Source organism: Lagopus leucura, unplaced genomic scaffold (genome assembly GCF_019238085.1).
Source record: "Lagopus leucura isolate 7727_CA_CO unplaced genomic scaffold, USGS_WTPT01 Super-Scaffold_100056, whole genome shotgun sequence".
Classification (NCBI taxonomy): domain Eukaryota; kingdom Metazoa; phylum Chordata; class Aves; order Galliformes; family Phasianidae; genus Lagopus; species Lagopus leucura.
Window position 1 is genome coordinate 1232477 of NW_024962302.1, and position 13437 is coordinate 1245913.

General features: G+C 51.7%; 1 protein-coding gene across 1 annotated transcript in view; it reads right to left on the minus strand.

The window, feature by feature from the left end:
- ZMAT4 (zinc finger matrin-type 4) overlaps positions 1-10000 on the minus strand; it is a 95004-nt gene extending 85004 nt beyond the window's left edge. The window contains exon 1 of the mRNA XM_042886243.1: positions 9938-10000. The gene's annotated coding sequence lies outside the window, so the exon portion shown is untranslated. The remainder of the gene's footprint in view (positions 1-9937) is intronic.
- Positions 10001-13437: the final 3437 nt, after the last annotated feature.

Here is a 13437-nt window from a genome sequence, read left to right on the forward strand (position 1 = left end):
GCCCAGAGCTTAGATCTCAGCCCAGAGCTTAGAGCCCAGAGCTTAGATCTCAGCCTAGAGCTTAGAGCCTAGAGCCCAGCCTAGAGCCCGGCTTAGAGCTTAGATCCCATCCTAGAGCTTAGAGCCTAGAGCTTAGAGCCCATCCTAGAGCTTAGAGCCCAGAGCTTAGATCTCAGCCTGGCTGTGGCACAGAGAGGCACCATCCGACTTGAGCTGGGATGGAGCCTCCAACTGCTGCACCTCGTGCAGCCAAACAGGACGTGTGCAAATCTGAGAAGCAGCACCGCAGCGCTCTCAGCATAAATCCTTTGAGACGTTATCACTTAGAGCTTGCAAAGAGCTGCTTCGAGCGTTTGGACTTCAGGATGCAAAAAATTCAGGCGAATTCATCTTGCAGATCTTCTCTCAGCGTTTGCAATGCGGAAATAAATAAATAAATAAATAAATAAATAAATAAATAAAGGTCCAGAGCTGAGGAAAGAACGACTTTAGGAGCAGCGGAGCGGGGCTGAACGCGGCCGTTCGTGGACCAACGGCGACACCTCGCGGCTCCCGGAGCGTCGGGCGTTGGACCGGGCGGCAACGGGAGCGGCGGAGCCAAGCCGTAGGGCCGGGCTATGAGCGCTGCCCCCATCGCACCGAACAGGGATGCAGCGCGGGTGAAACCTCCTCCCCAAGCATCGACTCAGTCCTGGATCCGCGGCAGAGCTGAAAGCAGCAGCACATCGAGGGTTTTGTGGCTCTCTGAGAGACGCTGCGGTGCTTTACTAAGGATGGACTGAAGACATTTCACTCGACTGACACTGACCTTCACGTTTTGCATGCTGCTGTCCCCATCTCCCTTTAACTGACTCATGAAATTGCAGACAATTTGGCTTGCAGGCTGTAATCTGATATTTGCACTGAAGTGACTCTTTGAAAGGGTAGATAATAGCAGGACAAGGGGAAATGGTTTGAAGTTGAGAGAGGGGAGATTGAGGTTGGATGTCAGGGGGAAATTCTTTACTGAGAGAGCAGTGAGGTGCTGGAACAGCTGCCAGAGAGGCTGTGATGCCCCGTCCATCCCTGGAGGTGTTGGAGGCCAGGTTGGATGGGGCCCTGGGCAGCCTGGGCTGCTGTGAAATGTGGAGGTTGGTGGCCCTGTGTGCGGCAGGGGGTTGGAGCTCCGTGATCCTTGAGGTCCCTTCCAACCCTGGCCATTCTGTGATTCTGTGACACAGTTGGCCTGTCCAAATCCTGCCTGTTCATGTGTTGAGATGCTCATCAAAGAGCCAGACCTCTGCATCCCAGTTATTGTGCCAGAAAGAGCAGAGATGTGTAACGTGGGGAAGGACAGCTGGGGGCCAACTGAGTGAGCAGGCAATGACCTCCTTTCCAGAAGGACCTCAGCCTGTGCCAAAATTGCACCAGCAGAGCTGAAGGATTGGTACACAGACACTGAGGAGGAGCCCAGGTGAGACAGAAGGTGCAATCACAGATATTGAGGAGCCTCGAGGATGAGATGTGGGTTGGGAATTGTGCTGGAGGGATTTGGGGAGCGAGTTGTCAGTGGGACTGACCTGTCTTCTCCCACATATCTCAGTTATCAGATGCAGAATGTCATAAGCACATGGAACAGAACAACCACACAGGAAAAATGTGGGGAAAGCAGATTTGCAGTTCTCTAACTTTATAAACCCCCCTCCCAGTCTCACAGATCCTCTGAGAAGGCAGCAACCAGTTTCACAGGATTGGAAAAGCATTTCGAGCACAGAGAGGTCAGCAGAAACAATGCACAATTTTACAGTCATAAATAGAACAAGAAAAATCCACAGCCCGTGCTGCACTGGGATTTGTGCAGCCATTCTATCAAGGAAGGAAACAATAGCTTCCAACTTGCCAGCACAGTATGAGTTCCAGACTGCCACCTGGGAATGGTCACCGTGCTGTAAACAGCTACGGAGTGAGAATTACCCACTGTAAGCTTTCACCAGCAATCTGGGAGAGCAAACACACTGCATTGCTTCCAACCGCATGGGGTAAAGAGCAAAAACAACAGTCAGTGTCATTGGGTTTGTTATCCACTCGAGTTGCACGTTCTGGGATGCAGGAGCTGCTCTGAGAGAAACATCTTCCCCTCGGCCCCAGCTCCAGAACAGACTCCCACCCTCACAGCGTGTGGATTTCATGCCTCAGCATAAAAGTGATAAATAGGAGCCTGTGCAGGGCACATTGAGTTCGGTTATTGCTGATGCACATTCCAGCTTTGGGAAGTCTTTGGAAGCCTGGTATTCATATTTCAGCTGAGATTTACAACCAGGAGAACAATGCTCTGCTATAGGAGGGCTTCGCTCGCCCACCCACACCAGTAATTCTCAGCAGCTTTTCCTTAGCTGTGTTCTGGCTCCCCACTTTGACTCATTGTCTATTGTCACACATCTGTCAGGCGTAACAAGGAAAGCTGTGTAATGCTTTACCCACTGCAAGGGAGTTCCTTTCGGCATTGAAATTCCAGGGCTCCACTTCCTTAACCCCTACACTGCCACACAGATGTTCAGAAAAAAAACATTGTGAAAACCAAAGCAAGGCAAGCAAACACTTCTTTGCCTCTTTTCCACAGCCCTCAGATGCAAAATCCCTTAAAAGGCATTAACGTACTTCCATACCACATCAATGCATAACCAGAGCAGTGCAACACAGATGCAGCTACAGATGGATCCTCAGTGGCACCTACCAGCTCTGCTCCCACCGGTGGCTTTCCATATTTAGCTGCTCACACCAGGGATGCTGTGACCAGCAGCAAACCCTCAGCAGCCACGTTCACATCACAGAAACACACAGAGTCACAGAATGGCCAGGGTTGGAAGGGAGCTCAAGGATCGCGGAGCTCCAACCCCCTGCCACACACAGGGCCACCAACCTCCACATTTCACAGCAGCCCAGGCTGCCCAGGGCCCCATCCAACCTGGCCTTGAACACCTCCAGGGATGGATGGGGCATCACAGCCTCTGGGCAGCTGTTCCAGCACCTCACCACTCTCATAATAAAGAACTTCCCCCTGACATCCAACCTCTGACTTCATCAGAGGACCCCGAGTTTTTGTGGGACCAAAGGCAGCACTGAGTTCCATTCCCCCAACACCGGTTTGCAGCAAGAAAAGGGATCCAGGAAAATGTTTTCCTGTGAATGAATTACTGCAAAAAAGCTGGCTGTAAGCACAGTGTGTGCAGTCCAACGAGCATAAAGCTGAATGTTACCTGTCACAGTAAATTGCAAACCTTTGTCTGTATGTTCTGTGCAGAGCTGGGGGGGGGGGCAGAGGACACTTGGGGTTCTGTTTGAGCTCATAACTATGAGAACTCTCCTAAAGGAGAGGAGAGACTGCAGCCCTCTGCTATTTGGAAAGAATAACACAGACAAGTCACAGAGCTTTTCTTAATGCTGCCATGATATACAAATAAGAGGCTTAAGTATAATTAGAGGTTGTGCAATCAGCAGGAATAAAGAAATATGTAGTAATTTATGCCATATTTTATAAATATGCTAACTGTTTAAGAAACTGAAAATGTTTTCCAAAGAAATACGTTAGCATAATGATTATAAAGCCCTTTAATGTGAGCGAGCTGCTTTCTGAAGCCAGTTTTTGACTCAGTTTCGTGGGCATTAAATAGAGTTAATTGCCCTCCTGCACAAGGTGGCTGTTAGCACATTCCAGCAGAGTGTGTATTTTCCAAAGCACCGATTCCAACACATTTCCACCCCGTGCAATATCTGCCTTTTTATGCACAGCACATAAAATGCACACATCTGGGCAGGGCTGCTGACGGTCGTGAGGCTTGGAAATGGATTGAGATATCAACTGTCTGCCCAGATGTTCTGTCAGTGTTCAAGTGCAGCCCCACTGTGACCCCTCCAGGCTGCAGTAACTTCGGTGAGGGACATCCCTGCCCCACACCATACGCTTCTCAAAGCACAAAGCTCACTTTCCCTGCATGACAGGCATACCGAGTTATAGATGAGAAATGCAAATGTAAACACAACACGATTCCATCAGGAGACCTTCCAGAAACAAAGCATTTCCATCTCCGAAAGTAAGAGAGAGCTCAGATTTGGCCCTCCAGGGTGAATATAGGGCACGCTTCATAAGTAACACTAAAAATAATCAAAACGTCCCAGTTTGGATGTGGATTCAGGGCGCAGCACAATGCTCTTTCACAAGTGCCAAATCACTGCTGCTGCCACATTTTGCACAGATGACCCATTGCAGAGGGCTGCCCCAGAGCACAGGGCTCCTGGGGATTGGGTTTCCACATTCAATGAGCTGGTGATGAGTGAGCCCTCCCTCAATCCCAGCCTTCTCCCTAGAGCGAGGCAGAACCGTTTGAAATCTAATTTCCTCTTACAGATTTCCTGCAGCTGGGAGCGAAGCACACTGCTGAGCAAGCACAAGTCCTGGCTCCACACCACGGCTCCACCACTCAACTCAGGCATCTGTCACCACGTACCCAGCCAGGCAAGAGGTGGTTCAACGCATCTCTGCTTCCCTGTGGCTCCATTCCACCTCTGTAGTTTCCAGACACGTCACACCCTGCTGCAACCCCCTTTTCTCTTGCAAATGAGGTACGATGCTGTCAGCACTCCCCACCCAGTCAGCATCTCACGTCTCTCTCGTGTGCTCTGCCACAGCCAGGGATGTGCTGAAGACAGCCCTGTGCCCACTAATTGCTTCGACACGTGGGCAGTGGGAAGATGACCAGGCTGCACTGAATTCAGCAATTGCTTCTCTCTCCTTGGAGTCACCTCCTGTCTCTGTGCCTTCACAGCAGCACACGAAGGACCCATTGCTGCAGGATACATCTCAAGTGTGACATCTGCTATTGCTATACGTTCCTAAATGCAACTGTTCCTCCAGAGCCAGTTTTTGTGCTCCTAAAGCACCTCTCTCAGCCTTCTAAAACAGACACAGTCAGCCATCGGAGCACTTTGTGCTGTTCCAGTTCTGCTGTTGCTGTCCTTACAGCTGGGCCTGAGAAAGAGTTTGTGTTTTGGGTCCTGCAGTTTAGAAAGGACAACACTGCATCTGGCTCCATGCCTGAGTTAAAAGCTGCCCCATCCATCAGCAGTTTGGCTTCTCCTCCATATGATGGGCTTGATCTTGAAACCATCTGTTTCCCCTTAGCTTGCATCCAGCTTTCACTTGGACAGCAGAGTCCTTTCCAGCTACAGCCCCTGGGCACAGAGGTGGGAAATCATCTCCCTCTGTCCTCTCTGCAGCTAGAAAGTGAGTTTGGCTGCAACTGCATGCCAACAAACCCGAACAAATAGATTCTGAATTCTGTCACCAAGGGGCTCTGAGGGTGGTGGTTGTGTTTTGGGGCTTCTTTGGGATCTAAATCCTGGAAGCCAGCTCCAAAAATCCTCCTAATGAACTGCACAATACTGTGTACCCCTCGTGCCACAGAGTGGAAGGAACAGCATTTCCTGCAGGCATTTCTCATTCACTGGGACAAATTTAGACCTGGCATGAGCCAGTGCAGTGCATAGAAGAACGACATCAGAAATCACCTCCCACGCTGACAGCAAGTGCAGAACTCCTGCCCAGCCTGTGGGGTCACCACGTGGCATTGCTCTGCTCTCCCAGCAGCTCGCAGTGCCAAGTTGACAGAGCAGGTGAGGTACCACATAGCGATGGTAACAAAAACCATCTGCCACGGAAGTGTCTGGAGACAGCAGCCAACTGTCAGGCTCAGGATAAGCAGCTCCTAGAGCACGGAGACGAGATAGCTGCATCGCTGGGAGGGTCCTGCAGAGGTCATTTTGCAGGAATGGATACGGAGATGTTCGTGTTAACCCTTTGGGGGGTATGAAATCGCACACGGTTAAAGCCCTGATTATTACCAGCAAGCTAAACGTCGTCCAACAGAGCTCCTGGGGTCACATCCTCACCTACCCCTCACCCTGCATCTCCTGCCTCGAGGATCACAGAACCATAGAATCACAAGGTTGGAAAGGACCTGCAAGATCATCCTGTCCAACCTCCCATCACCACTGCTACCACAAGCACTAAACCAGATCTCGCAGCTCCTCATCCAGACGCCTCTTGAACGCTGCCAGGGACGGCGACTCCACCACCTCCCTGGGCAGCCATTGCAGTGCCTGAGAGAAAAAGTTCTTCCTTATGTCCAACCTAAACCTCCTCTGCTACAACTTGCGGCCGTTTCCTCGGGTCCTGGTTGTAGCCTGGGAGAAGAGGCCAAAGCCCTCCTCATCACAGCCTCCCTTCAGGAAGCTGTAGAGTGCAGTGAGGTCTCCCCTGAGCCTCCTCTTCTCCAGGCTGAACAACCCCAGCTCCCTCAGCCGCTCCTCATGACTTGTGCTCCAGACCCCTCACCAGTTTCGTTGCCCTTCTCTGGACACATTCCAGGTCCTTTTTTTTTGTAGCAAGGGGCCCAAAACTGAACACAGCACTGGAGGTGCAGCCTCACCAGTGCTGAGTACAGAGGGATGCTCACCTCCCTGCTCCTGCTGGCCGCACTATTTCTAATGCAGGCCAGGATGCCGTTGGCCCTCTTGGCCACCTGGGCACACTGCTGGCTTGTGTTCAGCATCAACCAGCACCCCCAGGTCCCTTTCCTCTTCACAGTCATCCAGCCTCCTGCAGCGCTGCATGGGGTTGTTGTGGCCAAAGTGCAGGACCCAGCACTTGGCCTTGTTGAACCTCATCCCCTTCACCTCAGCCCAGCGATCCAGCTTATCTGGATCCTTCTGAAGGGCCTGCCTATCCTCAGACAGACCGACACCACCTCTAAACTTGGTGTCACCTGCAAACTGAGGGTGCACTCAATGCCCTCATCTAGGTCATCAATAACGATATTAAACAAGATGGGCTCCAGTACCGACCCCTGGGGGCCACCACTCGTAACGGGTCACCAGCTGGACTTAGCACCATTAACCACCACCCTATAGCCGGGATCGGAGCGGGACGCGGTGGGGATGCGGGCAGCACCAAAGCCGCCAGGTGGCAGCCGCAGCCCGCGTGCGGGGCTCGGCCGCATTCCTTCCCGCAGCCCCGAATCCCCCCGGAGCTTTGCGGAATCGAATCGTAGAGAAAACCGACGTTACACGCGTTTTGCTCAGAAGCCGAGAGAGGGGAATCATCACAGAATGGCCAGGGTTGAAAGGGAGCTCAAGGATCACGAAGCTCCAACCCCCTGCCGCACGCAGGGCCACCAACCTCCACATTTCACACCAGGCTGCCCAGGGCCCCATCCAACCTGGCCTTGAACACCTCCAGGGATGGATGGGGCATCACAGCCTCTCTGGTCATTAATTAGTGTAGAAAATCTCCTGTGAAATTACCAGTAAAAAGATCAATGTGAACCGATCAGATTTGTTGCTTCTGGGCCCTGCTGGATGCCAGCTGGCTGCAACACGTATGCTGTCCTTCTGCACCTCTCTTTTTTTTTTTATTTAAAGTAGCATGAAATATTTATTTTGCTTTATTTTTGTAAACAGGTCGGTGATGCTGAACAGAAATAATTGTGCCAGTGAATCACAAATCAACGTAGTGCAGATATTAGACACAAGACAGCCCAGACTCATAATGCCTCTGGCTGTCATCTGAGTCCTGGGGGATTTATGACTGCCAACACAAATAGCAGATTCCTATGGGAGTCCCTCAGAGGCTGTCAAGTGCTGCAGCTGGGAAATCTCCTCGCTGTATTTACTGCATCAGCCGTGATTGTGGGCAGGGAACGAGGTGGGCAGCACTGCACAGCCTCAGCAACATTGCCTGCTCAGGAAGAACAGCTGCAGCCCCACCAGCACAGAGCATCGTCTTCATGCTCACCTCTTGCACCCTCTGTCTCCACCGGGTGCTCAGCAGCAGCTTTCCCTTTCCCCTGCTCTTTTCTTCGTGTCTCACTGCACTTTTTTTGAATCCGAATATCCCACTGCTTCAACACATCGGGGATTTTCAACATCTGCTCTCAGAAAGGCGCTGCCATTTCTTGCCTAACTCGCAGCATTGCTGTCAGCATCTGCACCGCGAAGCTTCTGAGCAAGGACTGGCCCGGTGTTGGCTTCAGCCCCGCATAACAACACCGAAAGAGCAAAGAGAACAAAAGCCTTTCGGTGCAAGCACATTAAATTTCCCTTCTTTGCTGCCGGCATCCCAGCACTGGTGGCATTGTCCTCAGCCAGCAGGTGACAGCAGACACTCCCCAGGTCCTGCATTGCGATGCAACGACTCTGGGCTGCACTGCAAACACTTTTTAACCTCCAGATGCATTTGGGCTCATCCAAGGGGCTGCTGCTGGCTCAGAGCCCGGTGGTTTGGCAGACACCGTTCTAAAGAAAAAGAGGAGGGGGGAAATGGTGGAAAAATGTCCCCTCCGGTCCTTGGGTTGAATTAAACCACATGTATATTTTTAAAATACAGTGCAAAGGAACAACTCTCCGGCACATGTTCAAGAGCAGAGTCTTATTTCAGAGATTTCAAAAAATTAGTGGCTGAACGCTGAAACAATATAGCCTTTAGAGGAAGGCATTTGGAAATGATTAAAGAGCCTGAACTCGTGCGTCCCAAATAAAATAAATATATAAATAAATTAGTGCCTCACGTTGGTAGCAACTGTCAGCTACTAAAAAAAAAAAGAAAATCAGAGGAAGGGGGAACAAATCAAACTCAATCTTGCATAATGCAATGCTCCCAACCAAGGAGAGACCGCCAGCCCCGGGGGGGGGGGTTGGGGGGGGGGCGCGCAGCCCCGTCTGAGCATCATGCAGAGCCCCAACGGAGCTCCCAGCAGCTCCAGGGGCCGAGCAGCGGGGATGGGAAGAATCGCACCTCGAGCCTAGCAAAGCTGCTACCGCCTTTGGAGGGGAAGGGGAAATAAAGCAGCCCCGAGGCCAAACACTTAGCAAACTAATTGCTCGTTAATGATCTTCCAACTAGCTCGTGAAAACGGCTTTGAATTTCCATCGCTCCGCGCATCTGGGCCAGCAGTTTAACGGCACATCAGCGTGTGTGAAACCTGATGAACGGACTGAAGATAAGGGGAGATTTCCCGGATCCCCGCATCGCTGTCTCGCGGTGCCTCGACCCTGCTCGGAGATGAAGATTCCTCTGCATTCCTCCTTCCAAGCACAAGTTTCCACTAAGATAACAGTGAAATCCAGCTTTTGCCTTTGGTTTTACAAGCTGGTTTTCAGCCACTTGGAGATTTGGAAAGCTGTAGTGCTGCTGGGAATGCATCATCCTCATCCTACAGACACAGCACTGCCCCAGCTGGGGTCTGGGGGCTCCTGGGCCGCCCACCCCATCCCAGATCCCTGCAGATACAGGGGAAGCAGTCAATATGGAGTGATGCCACAGCACAGCCCTGCCAGCCCAGGGTTGCTTTGCACGTTGGTCACAAGCTGCACAGACAGGAACTTCCCCATGCCTCATGTCTGAGACCTTAAGGACAAAAGAGGCGTTTTGAATTTGCTTCAGTAAGGAAGAGACTTCGGTAACGTGACCAACATTGGGGAGCTTGAAATGAAACCAGGCTGTGCATCATCTACAAGGGACAAACATCCTCAGCATGGGGAGCTGGCAGCCCGTGTCACCAAGCAGCCCGGGGGACACACAGGGCAGGAATGGGATCCAGCTCTGAAATGGCCCCGGCTGCACACCCTGCCACGCGCTTCCTCCCTGCCTTAGCCAAGCTTGACTCCTTCAGCAACACCCAGAAACGCATGGCATTTTAGAAATGAGGCCAGGATTTTCCATCCTTCCCATTCCTCTGCTCTGTTCCCAAGTCTGCCCGCACTGCTTGCTGCTTTGCTGGTTTTCCCTGGGCCAGGAATTTTAAATGAAATGTATTCCTTTGTACGACGCGAGGAATTATGAATCGATAAAGACTTCCCATTATCGTTTAACATCTACCACCCCGATCCTTCAGCATGGCTGTACCTTAATTGCAAGCAGATGTCTCTCTCTGCTGACACGTTAAATAGAAGCAGGAAGGCCCACTGCTATCTCCCATCAACAATTTGCACAAGAGCAGCGAACAGATTTTCTAAGAACAGAACCACTGCAGGAGAGGGGAGATTAAGTTCCTGCAGACCAGACTTGGAGCAGCACAGCAAAACAAGGCACAGCTTGGGAAACAATGAGCCCTAACAGCCCCTAATCTCAAATAACCAAAAGCTTTTGTGAAGAAAAATGAATTTGCTGAAATTAATACTGCGTGAGCGCAGCAGAGAGCTTGGAGGTGGAGGCAGTGCAGTGCAGAAATGACACAACTGGCAGCACCGTGTGCCAGCTCCATGTCTGTGCCCCATTCAGTGCCCACCCAGGGCAGGGAAGCACTGAGCACAGGGACGTGCTGCCTGCTCCCACCTTCCCCATCAGCCCCATCCCACTGCAAAGCTCTGGGGCTGAGCAGAACCAGGGAATTGTCAATAGAAGTGAAAGTGACAGGGTGTTTAGCAAACATTAAACCCAGAAAGCTTAAAAGGTCTTTCAGGATTATTAAATAAACATTTAGGGTGAGTGAGAGGGAAGAACAGGGAATGGTGAAGAAATTGTAAACATTGAAGTAGGCAGTTAGGGGCTACAGTAATTCAGCTGGGCAGCTCCGTGCTTAATAATTAAAGTCGTATCACATGTAATTACCCCTCAGCTGTCTGGCAACCATTAATCCAGGGGGAGATTTTCATAAACATTTAGCTCAGTATTTTTTTTTTTTAGACCATTTAGCATGGAACATTCAGTGCATCACCTCAGCAGCCACCCCTGGTTGCTCCCTCACACCCAGGCTGGGTACTGGGGATGCTGAGATCTCACCCACGGGTGCCCAGCAGTGGCGCTGCAGGTGAGGAGGGCAGCGCAGCCACCAGCACCTCACATATGGCCACACCTGGAACTGCCACCAACATGCTCTGTCCTTTCACAGAGTCACAGAATGGCCAGGGTTGGAAGGGACCTCAAGGATCACGGAGCTCCAACCCCCTGCCGCACGCAGGGCCACCAACCTCCACATTTCACACCAGCCCAGGCTGCCCAGGGCCCCATCCAACCTGGCCTCCAACACCTCCAGGGATGGACGGGGCATCACAGCCTCTCTGGGCAGCTGTTCCAGCACCTCACCACTCTCACAGCACACAACTTCCCTCTGACATCCAACCTCCAGCTGCCCTCCCTCCATTCAAACCGTTTCCCCTCGTCCTGCTGCCATCTCCCCTTGCACAGAGCTGACTCCCCTCCTGCCTGCAGGCTCCCTTCAGGCACTGCAGGCTGCACTGAGGTCACCCCGCAGCCTTCTTTTCTCCATGCTGAACAAGCCCAGCTCCCTCAGCCTGTCTTCGTGGTGGAGGTGCTGCAGCCCCTGCTCATCTCTGCAGCTCCTCTGGACCCCCTCCAGCAGCTCCCTGTCCTTCCTGTCCTGGGGGCTCCAGCCCTGGACGCAGTGCTGCAGATGGGGCCTCACAGGAGCAGAGCAGAGGGGGACGATCGCCTCCCTGTCCCGGCTGCCACCCCTCTGCTGATGGAGCCCAGGATCCCATTTGCTTTCTGAGCTGCAATCTCTCCAGCTTAGTGATTTACCCTGACTGTACAATAGCAGAGGAGATTGCCCAGGCTGGGTGCTGCTCTGTTGCAAATTGCATTGGCTAAAGGAATTGCAGTTCATCATTGGTGCACTTTAATGAAGTTCTGAGCACTGCATGTCAGAGCCATGCATGTGCTTGCTCACCCAGCAAAGAAAAATACCTTCTAGCAAATCAATCTCTCATCCACGTTAATAACTCAGGAGTTTGGTGGGGGTCTCACTGAGCAGCAGCAGCACTGTGACCCAGGTGTGGTTCATCCACCCACAGCCCTGCTTTCCCACATCTCCTTGCTGGAGTGAGGACTTGGCACACATCTCCAACAGAAAAAAAAAAAACAACGTTACTCACAGCATTTCCAGGCTGTGCACATTTCTGCAGAGACCATTTGCTGGCCCCTCACAGCTCCCTGGATCCTGGAAGCTGTGTGTAGCAGAGCTGATGGTCCTGCAGGCACCATCACCCTGCACTGCAGAGCTGAGCACACCATTGCCCTTACATTGCTACCAGGACAGCTTGTGGCCAACAGCCAGCCCAGAGGAGATTCCAGCCTTCGCTGAGAGGGTCTTGGAACAGAGTTCTCATTTTCCAGAGACTGGGAGGCTTCTGCAGCTCAGCCAGCCAACCTGATGGGCCAACCCACGGCTCCTGGCACAGCACTGCCCAGGGAAGCCACATAGTGCAGAGCCACGGCCCCATGCATAGAGCACAGGAGCCAGCCAGGCTCCCAAAAAGGGCATTGAATCCCAAAAAGGGCATTGAAACGTGACTTTGTCACCTCCAGACTAACAGAGGGGTGCAACTCAGCCAACAGGTGGGATGCTCAGAGGCTCGGATGGGATTACTGGAGAAGAAATGACAATAAAACGAGTCTGAGCCCTCACAAAACAGAGGCATTTACAGCACTTGCTGTGAATTCTGAGAGATTTTTCCCTCCCTCGATCTCATAGCAGACTTTCTCTGCACTGAGGTTGAAGCAGAGCTTCCCACGTCTGCATGCCCTGTGGCTCAAGGCACACTCAGAGCAGGGAGTTTTGCATCCCTGTATCCTTGATGGATCTGTTTTTTTCCACAAAAGCATCTGAAAGGAAAGGAAGTATTTCTTTCCCACTTCCTGTTCTGTTCTTCATCGTGGCACGTTACAAATCCCTTGTTTTCCTCTGTGCATCTCTCCCAGTCTATGGTTTGTGTGGCTACGTGCAGCAAGGCACCCTTTGCTTTACAGAGTTGGGGCATAAACACCATTCCCCATTGTGGAGACATCCACACATCTCCTTGCCACTCCATGTAGGACTTCAGCCCCTCAGCAGCACAAAGAGGGGCAGTTCTGTGCTGAAGTTGCAGCACGTGTCCCAGCAAAGCTGAACAGCACCAGAGCAAAGGAGGGCTTTGGTGTTACACCGTGCCCAGACAGCGCTGCAGATAAACACAGGCAGCATTTCCCTTGCAGACATGTCACCAGACTGCCTGAGCAGCTGTGGTGCATCACCTCCCCATCCTGCAGAACGTTAATAGAGCTCCTTGTCAGACACACCAGGCTGGTATCTGCTCTTCTCCAGGAGAAACCGTCCCTAATTGCTCACAATTTCCAGCCCTGTGTTCCCCAGAAGGGGTCAAAGAAGAACACAGATTGCCAAGGACAAGAAATTAATTGTAGGATGGAAGATGACTTTTGTATAGCAGGAAAGCAAACTGTATTTATTTAGAGCTTAACTATGAACTGGAGACCAGAAACTCAATTAACAGACGATACTCAACAGAAAGAATGCTGGAGCAAGTAAGATAAACATTAATGGGAGGATAAACTGAGTCACAAGAGGATGATATTTTGTTTTATGCAAGATTCAGACAAGGCCAGGGCAG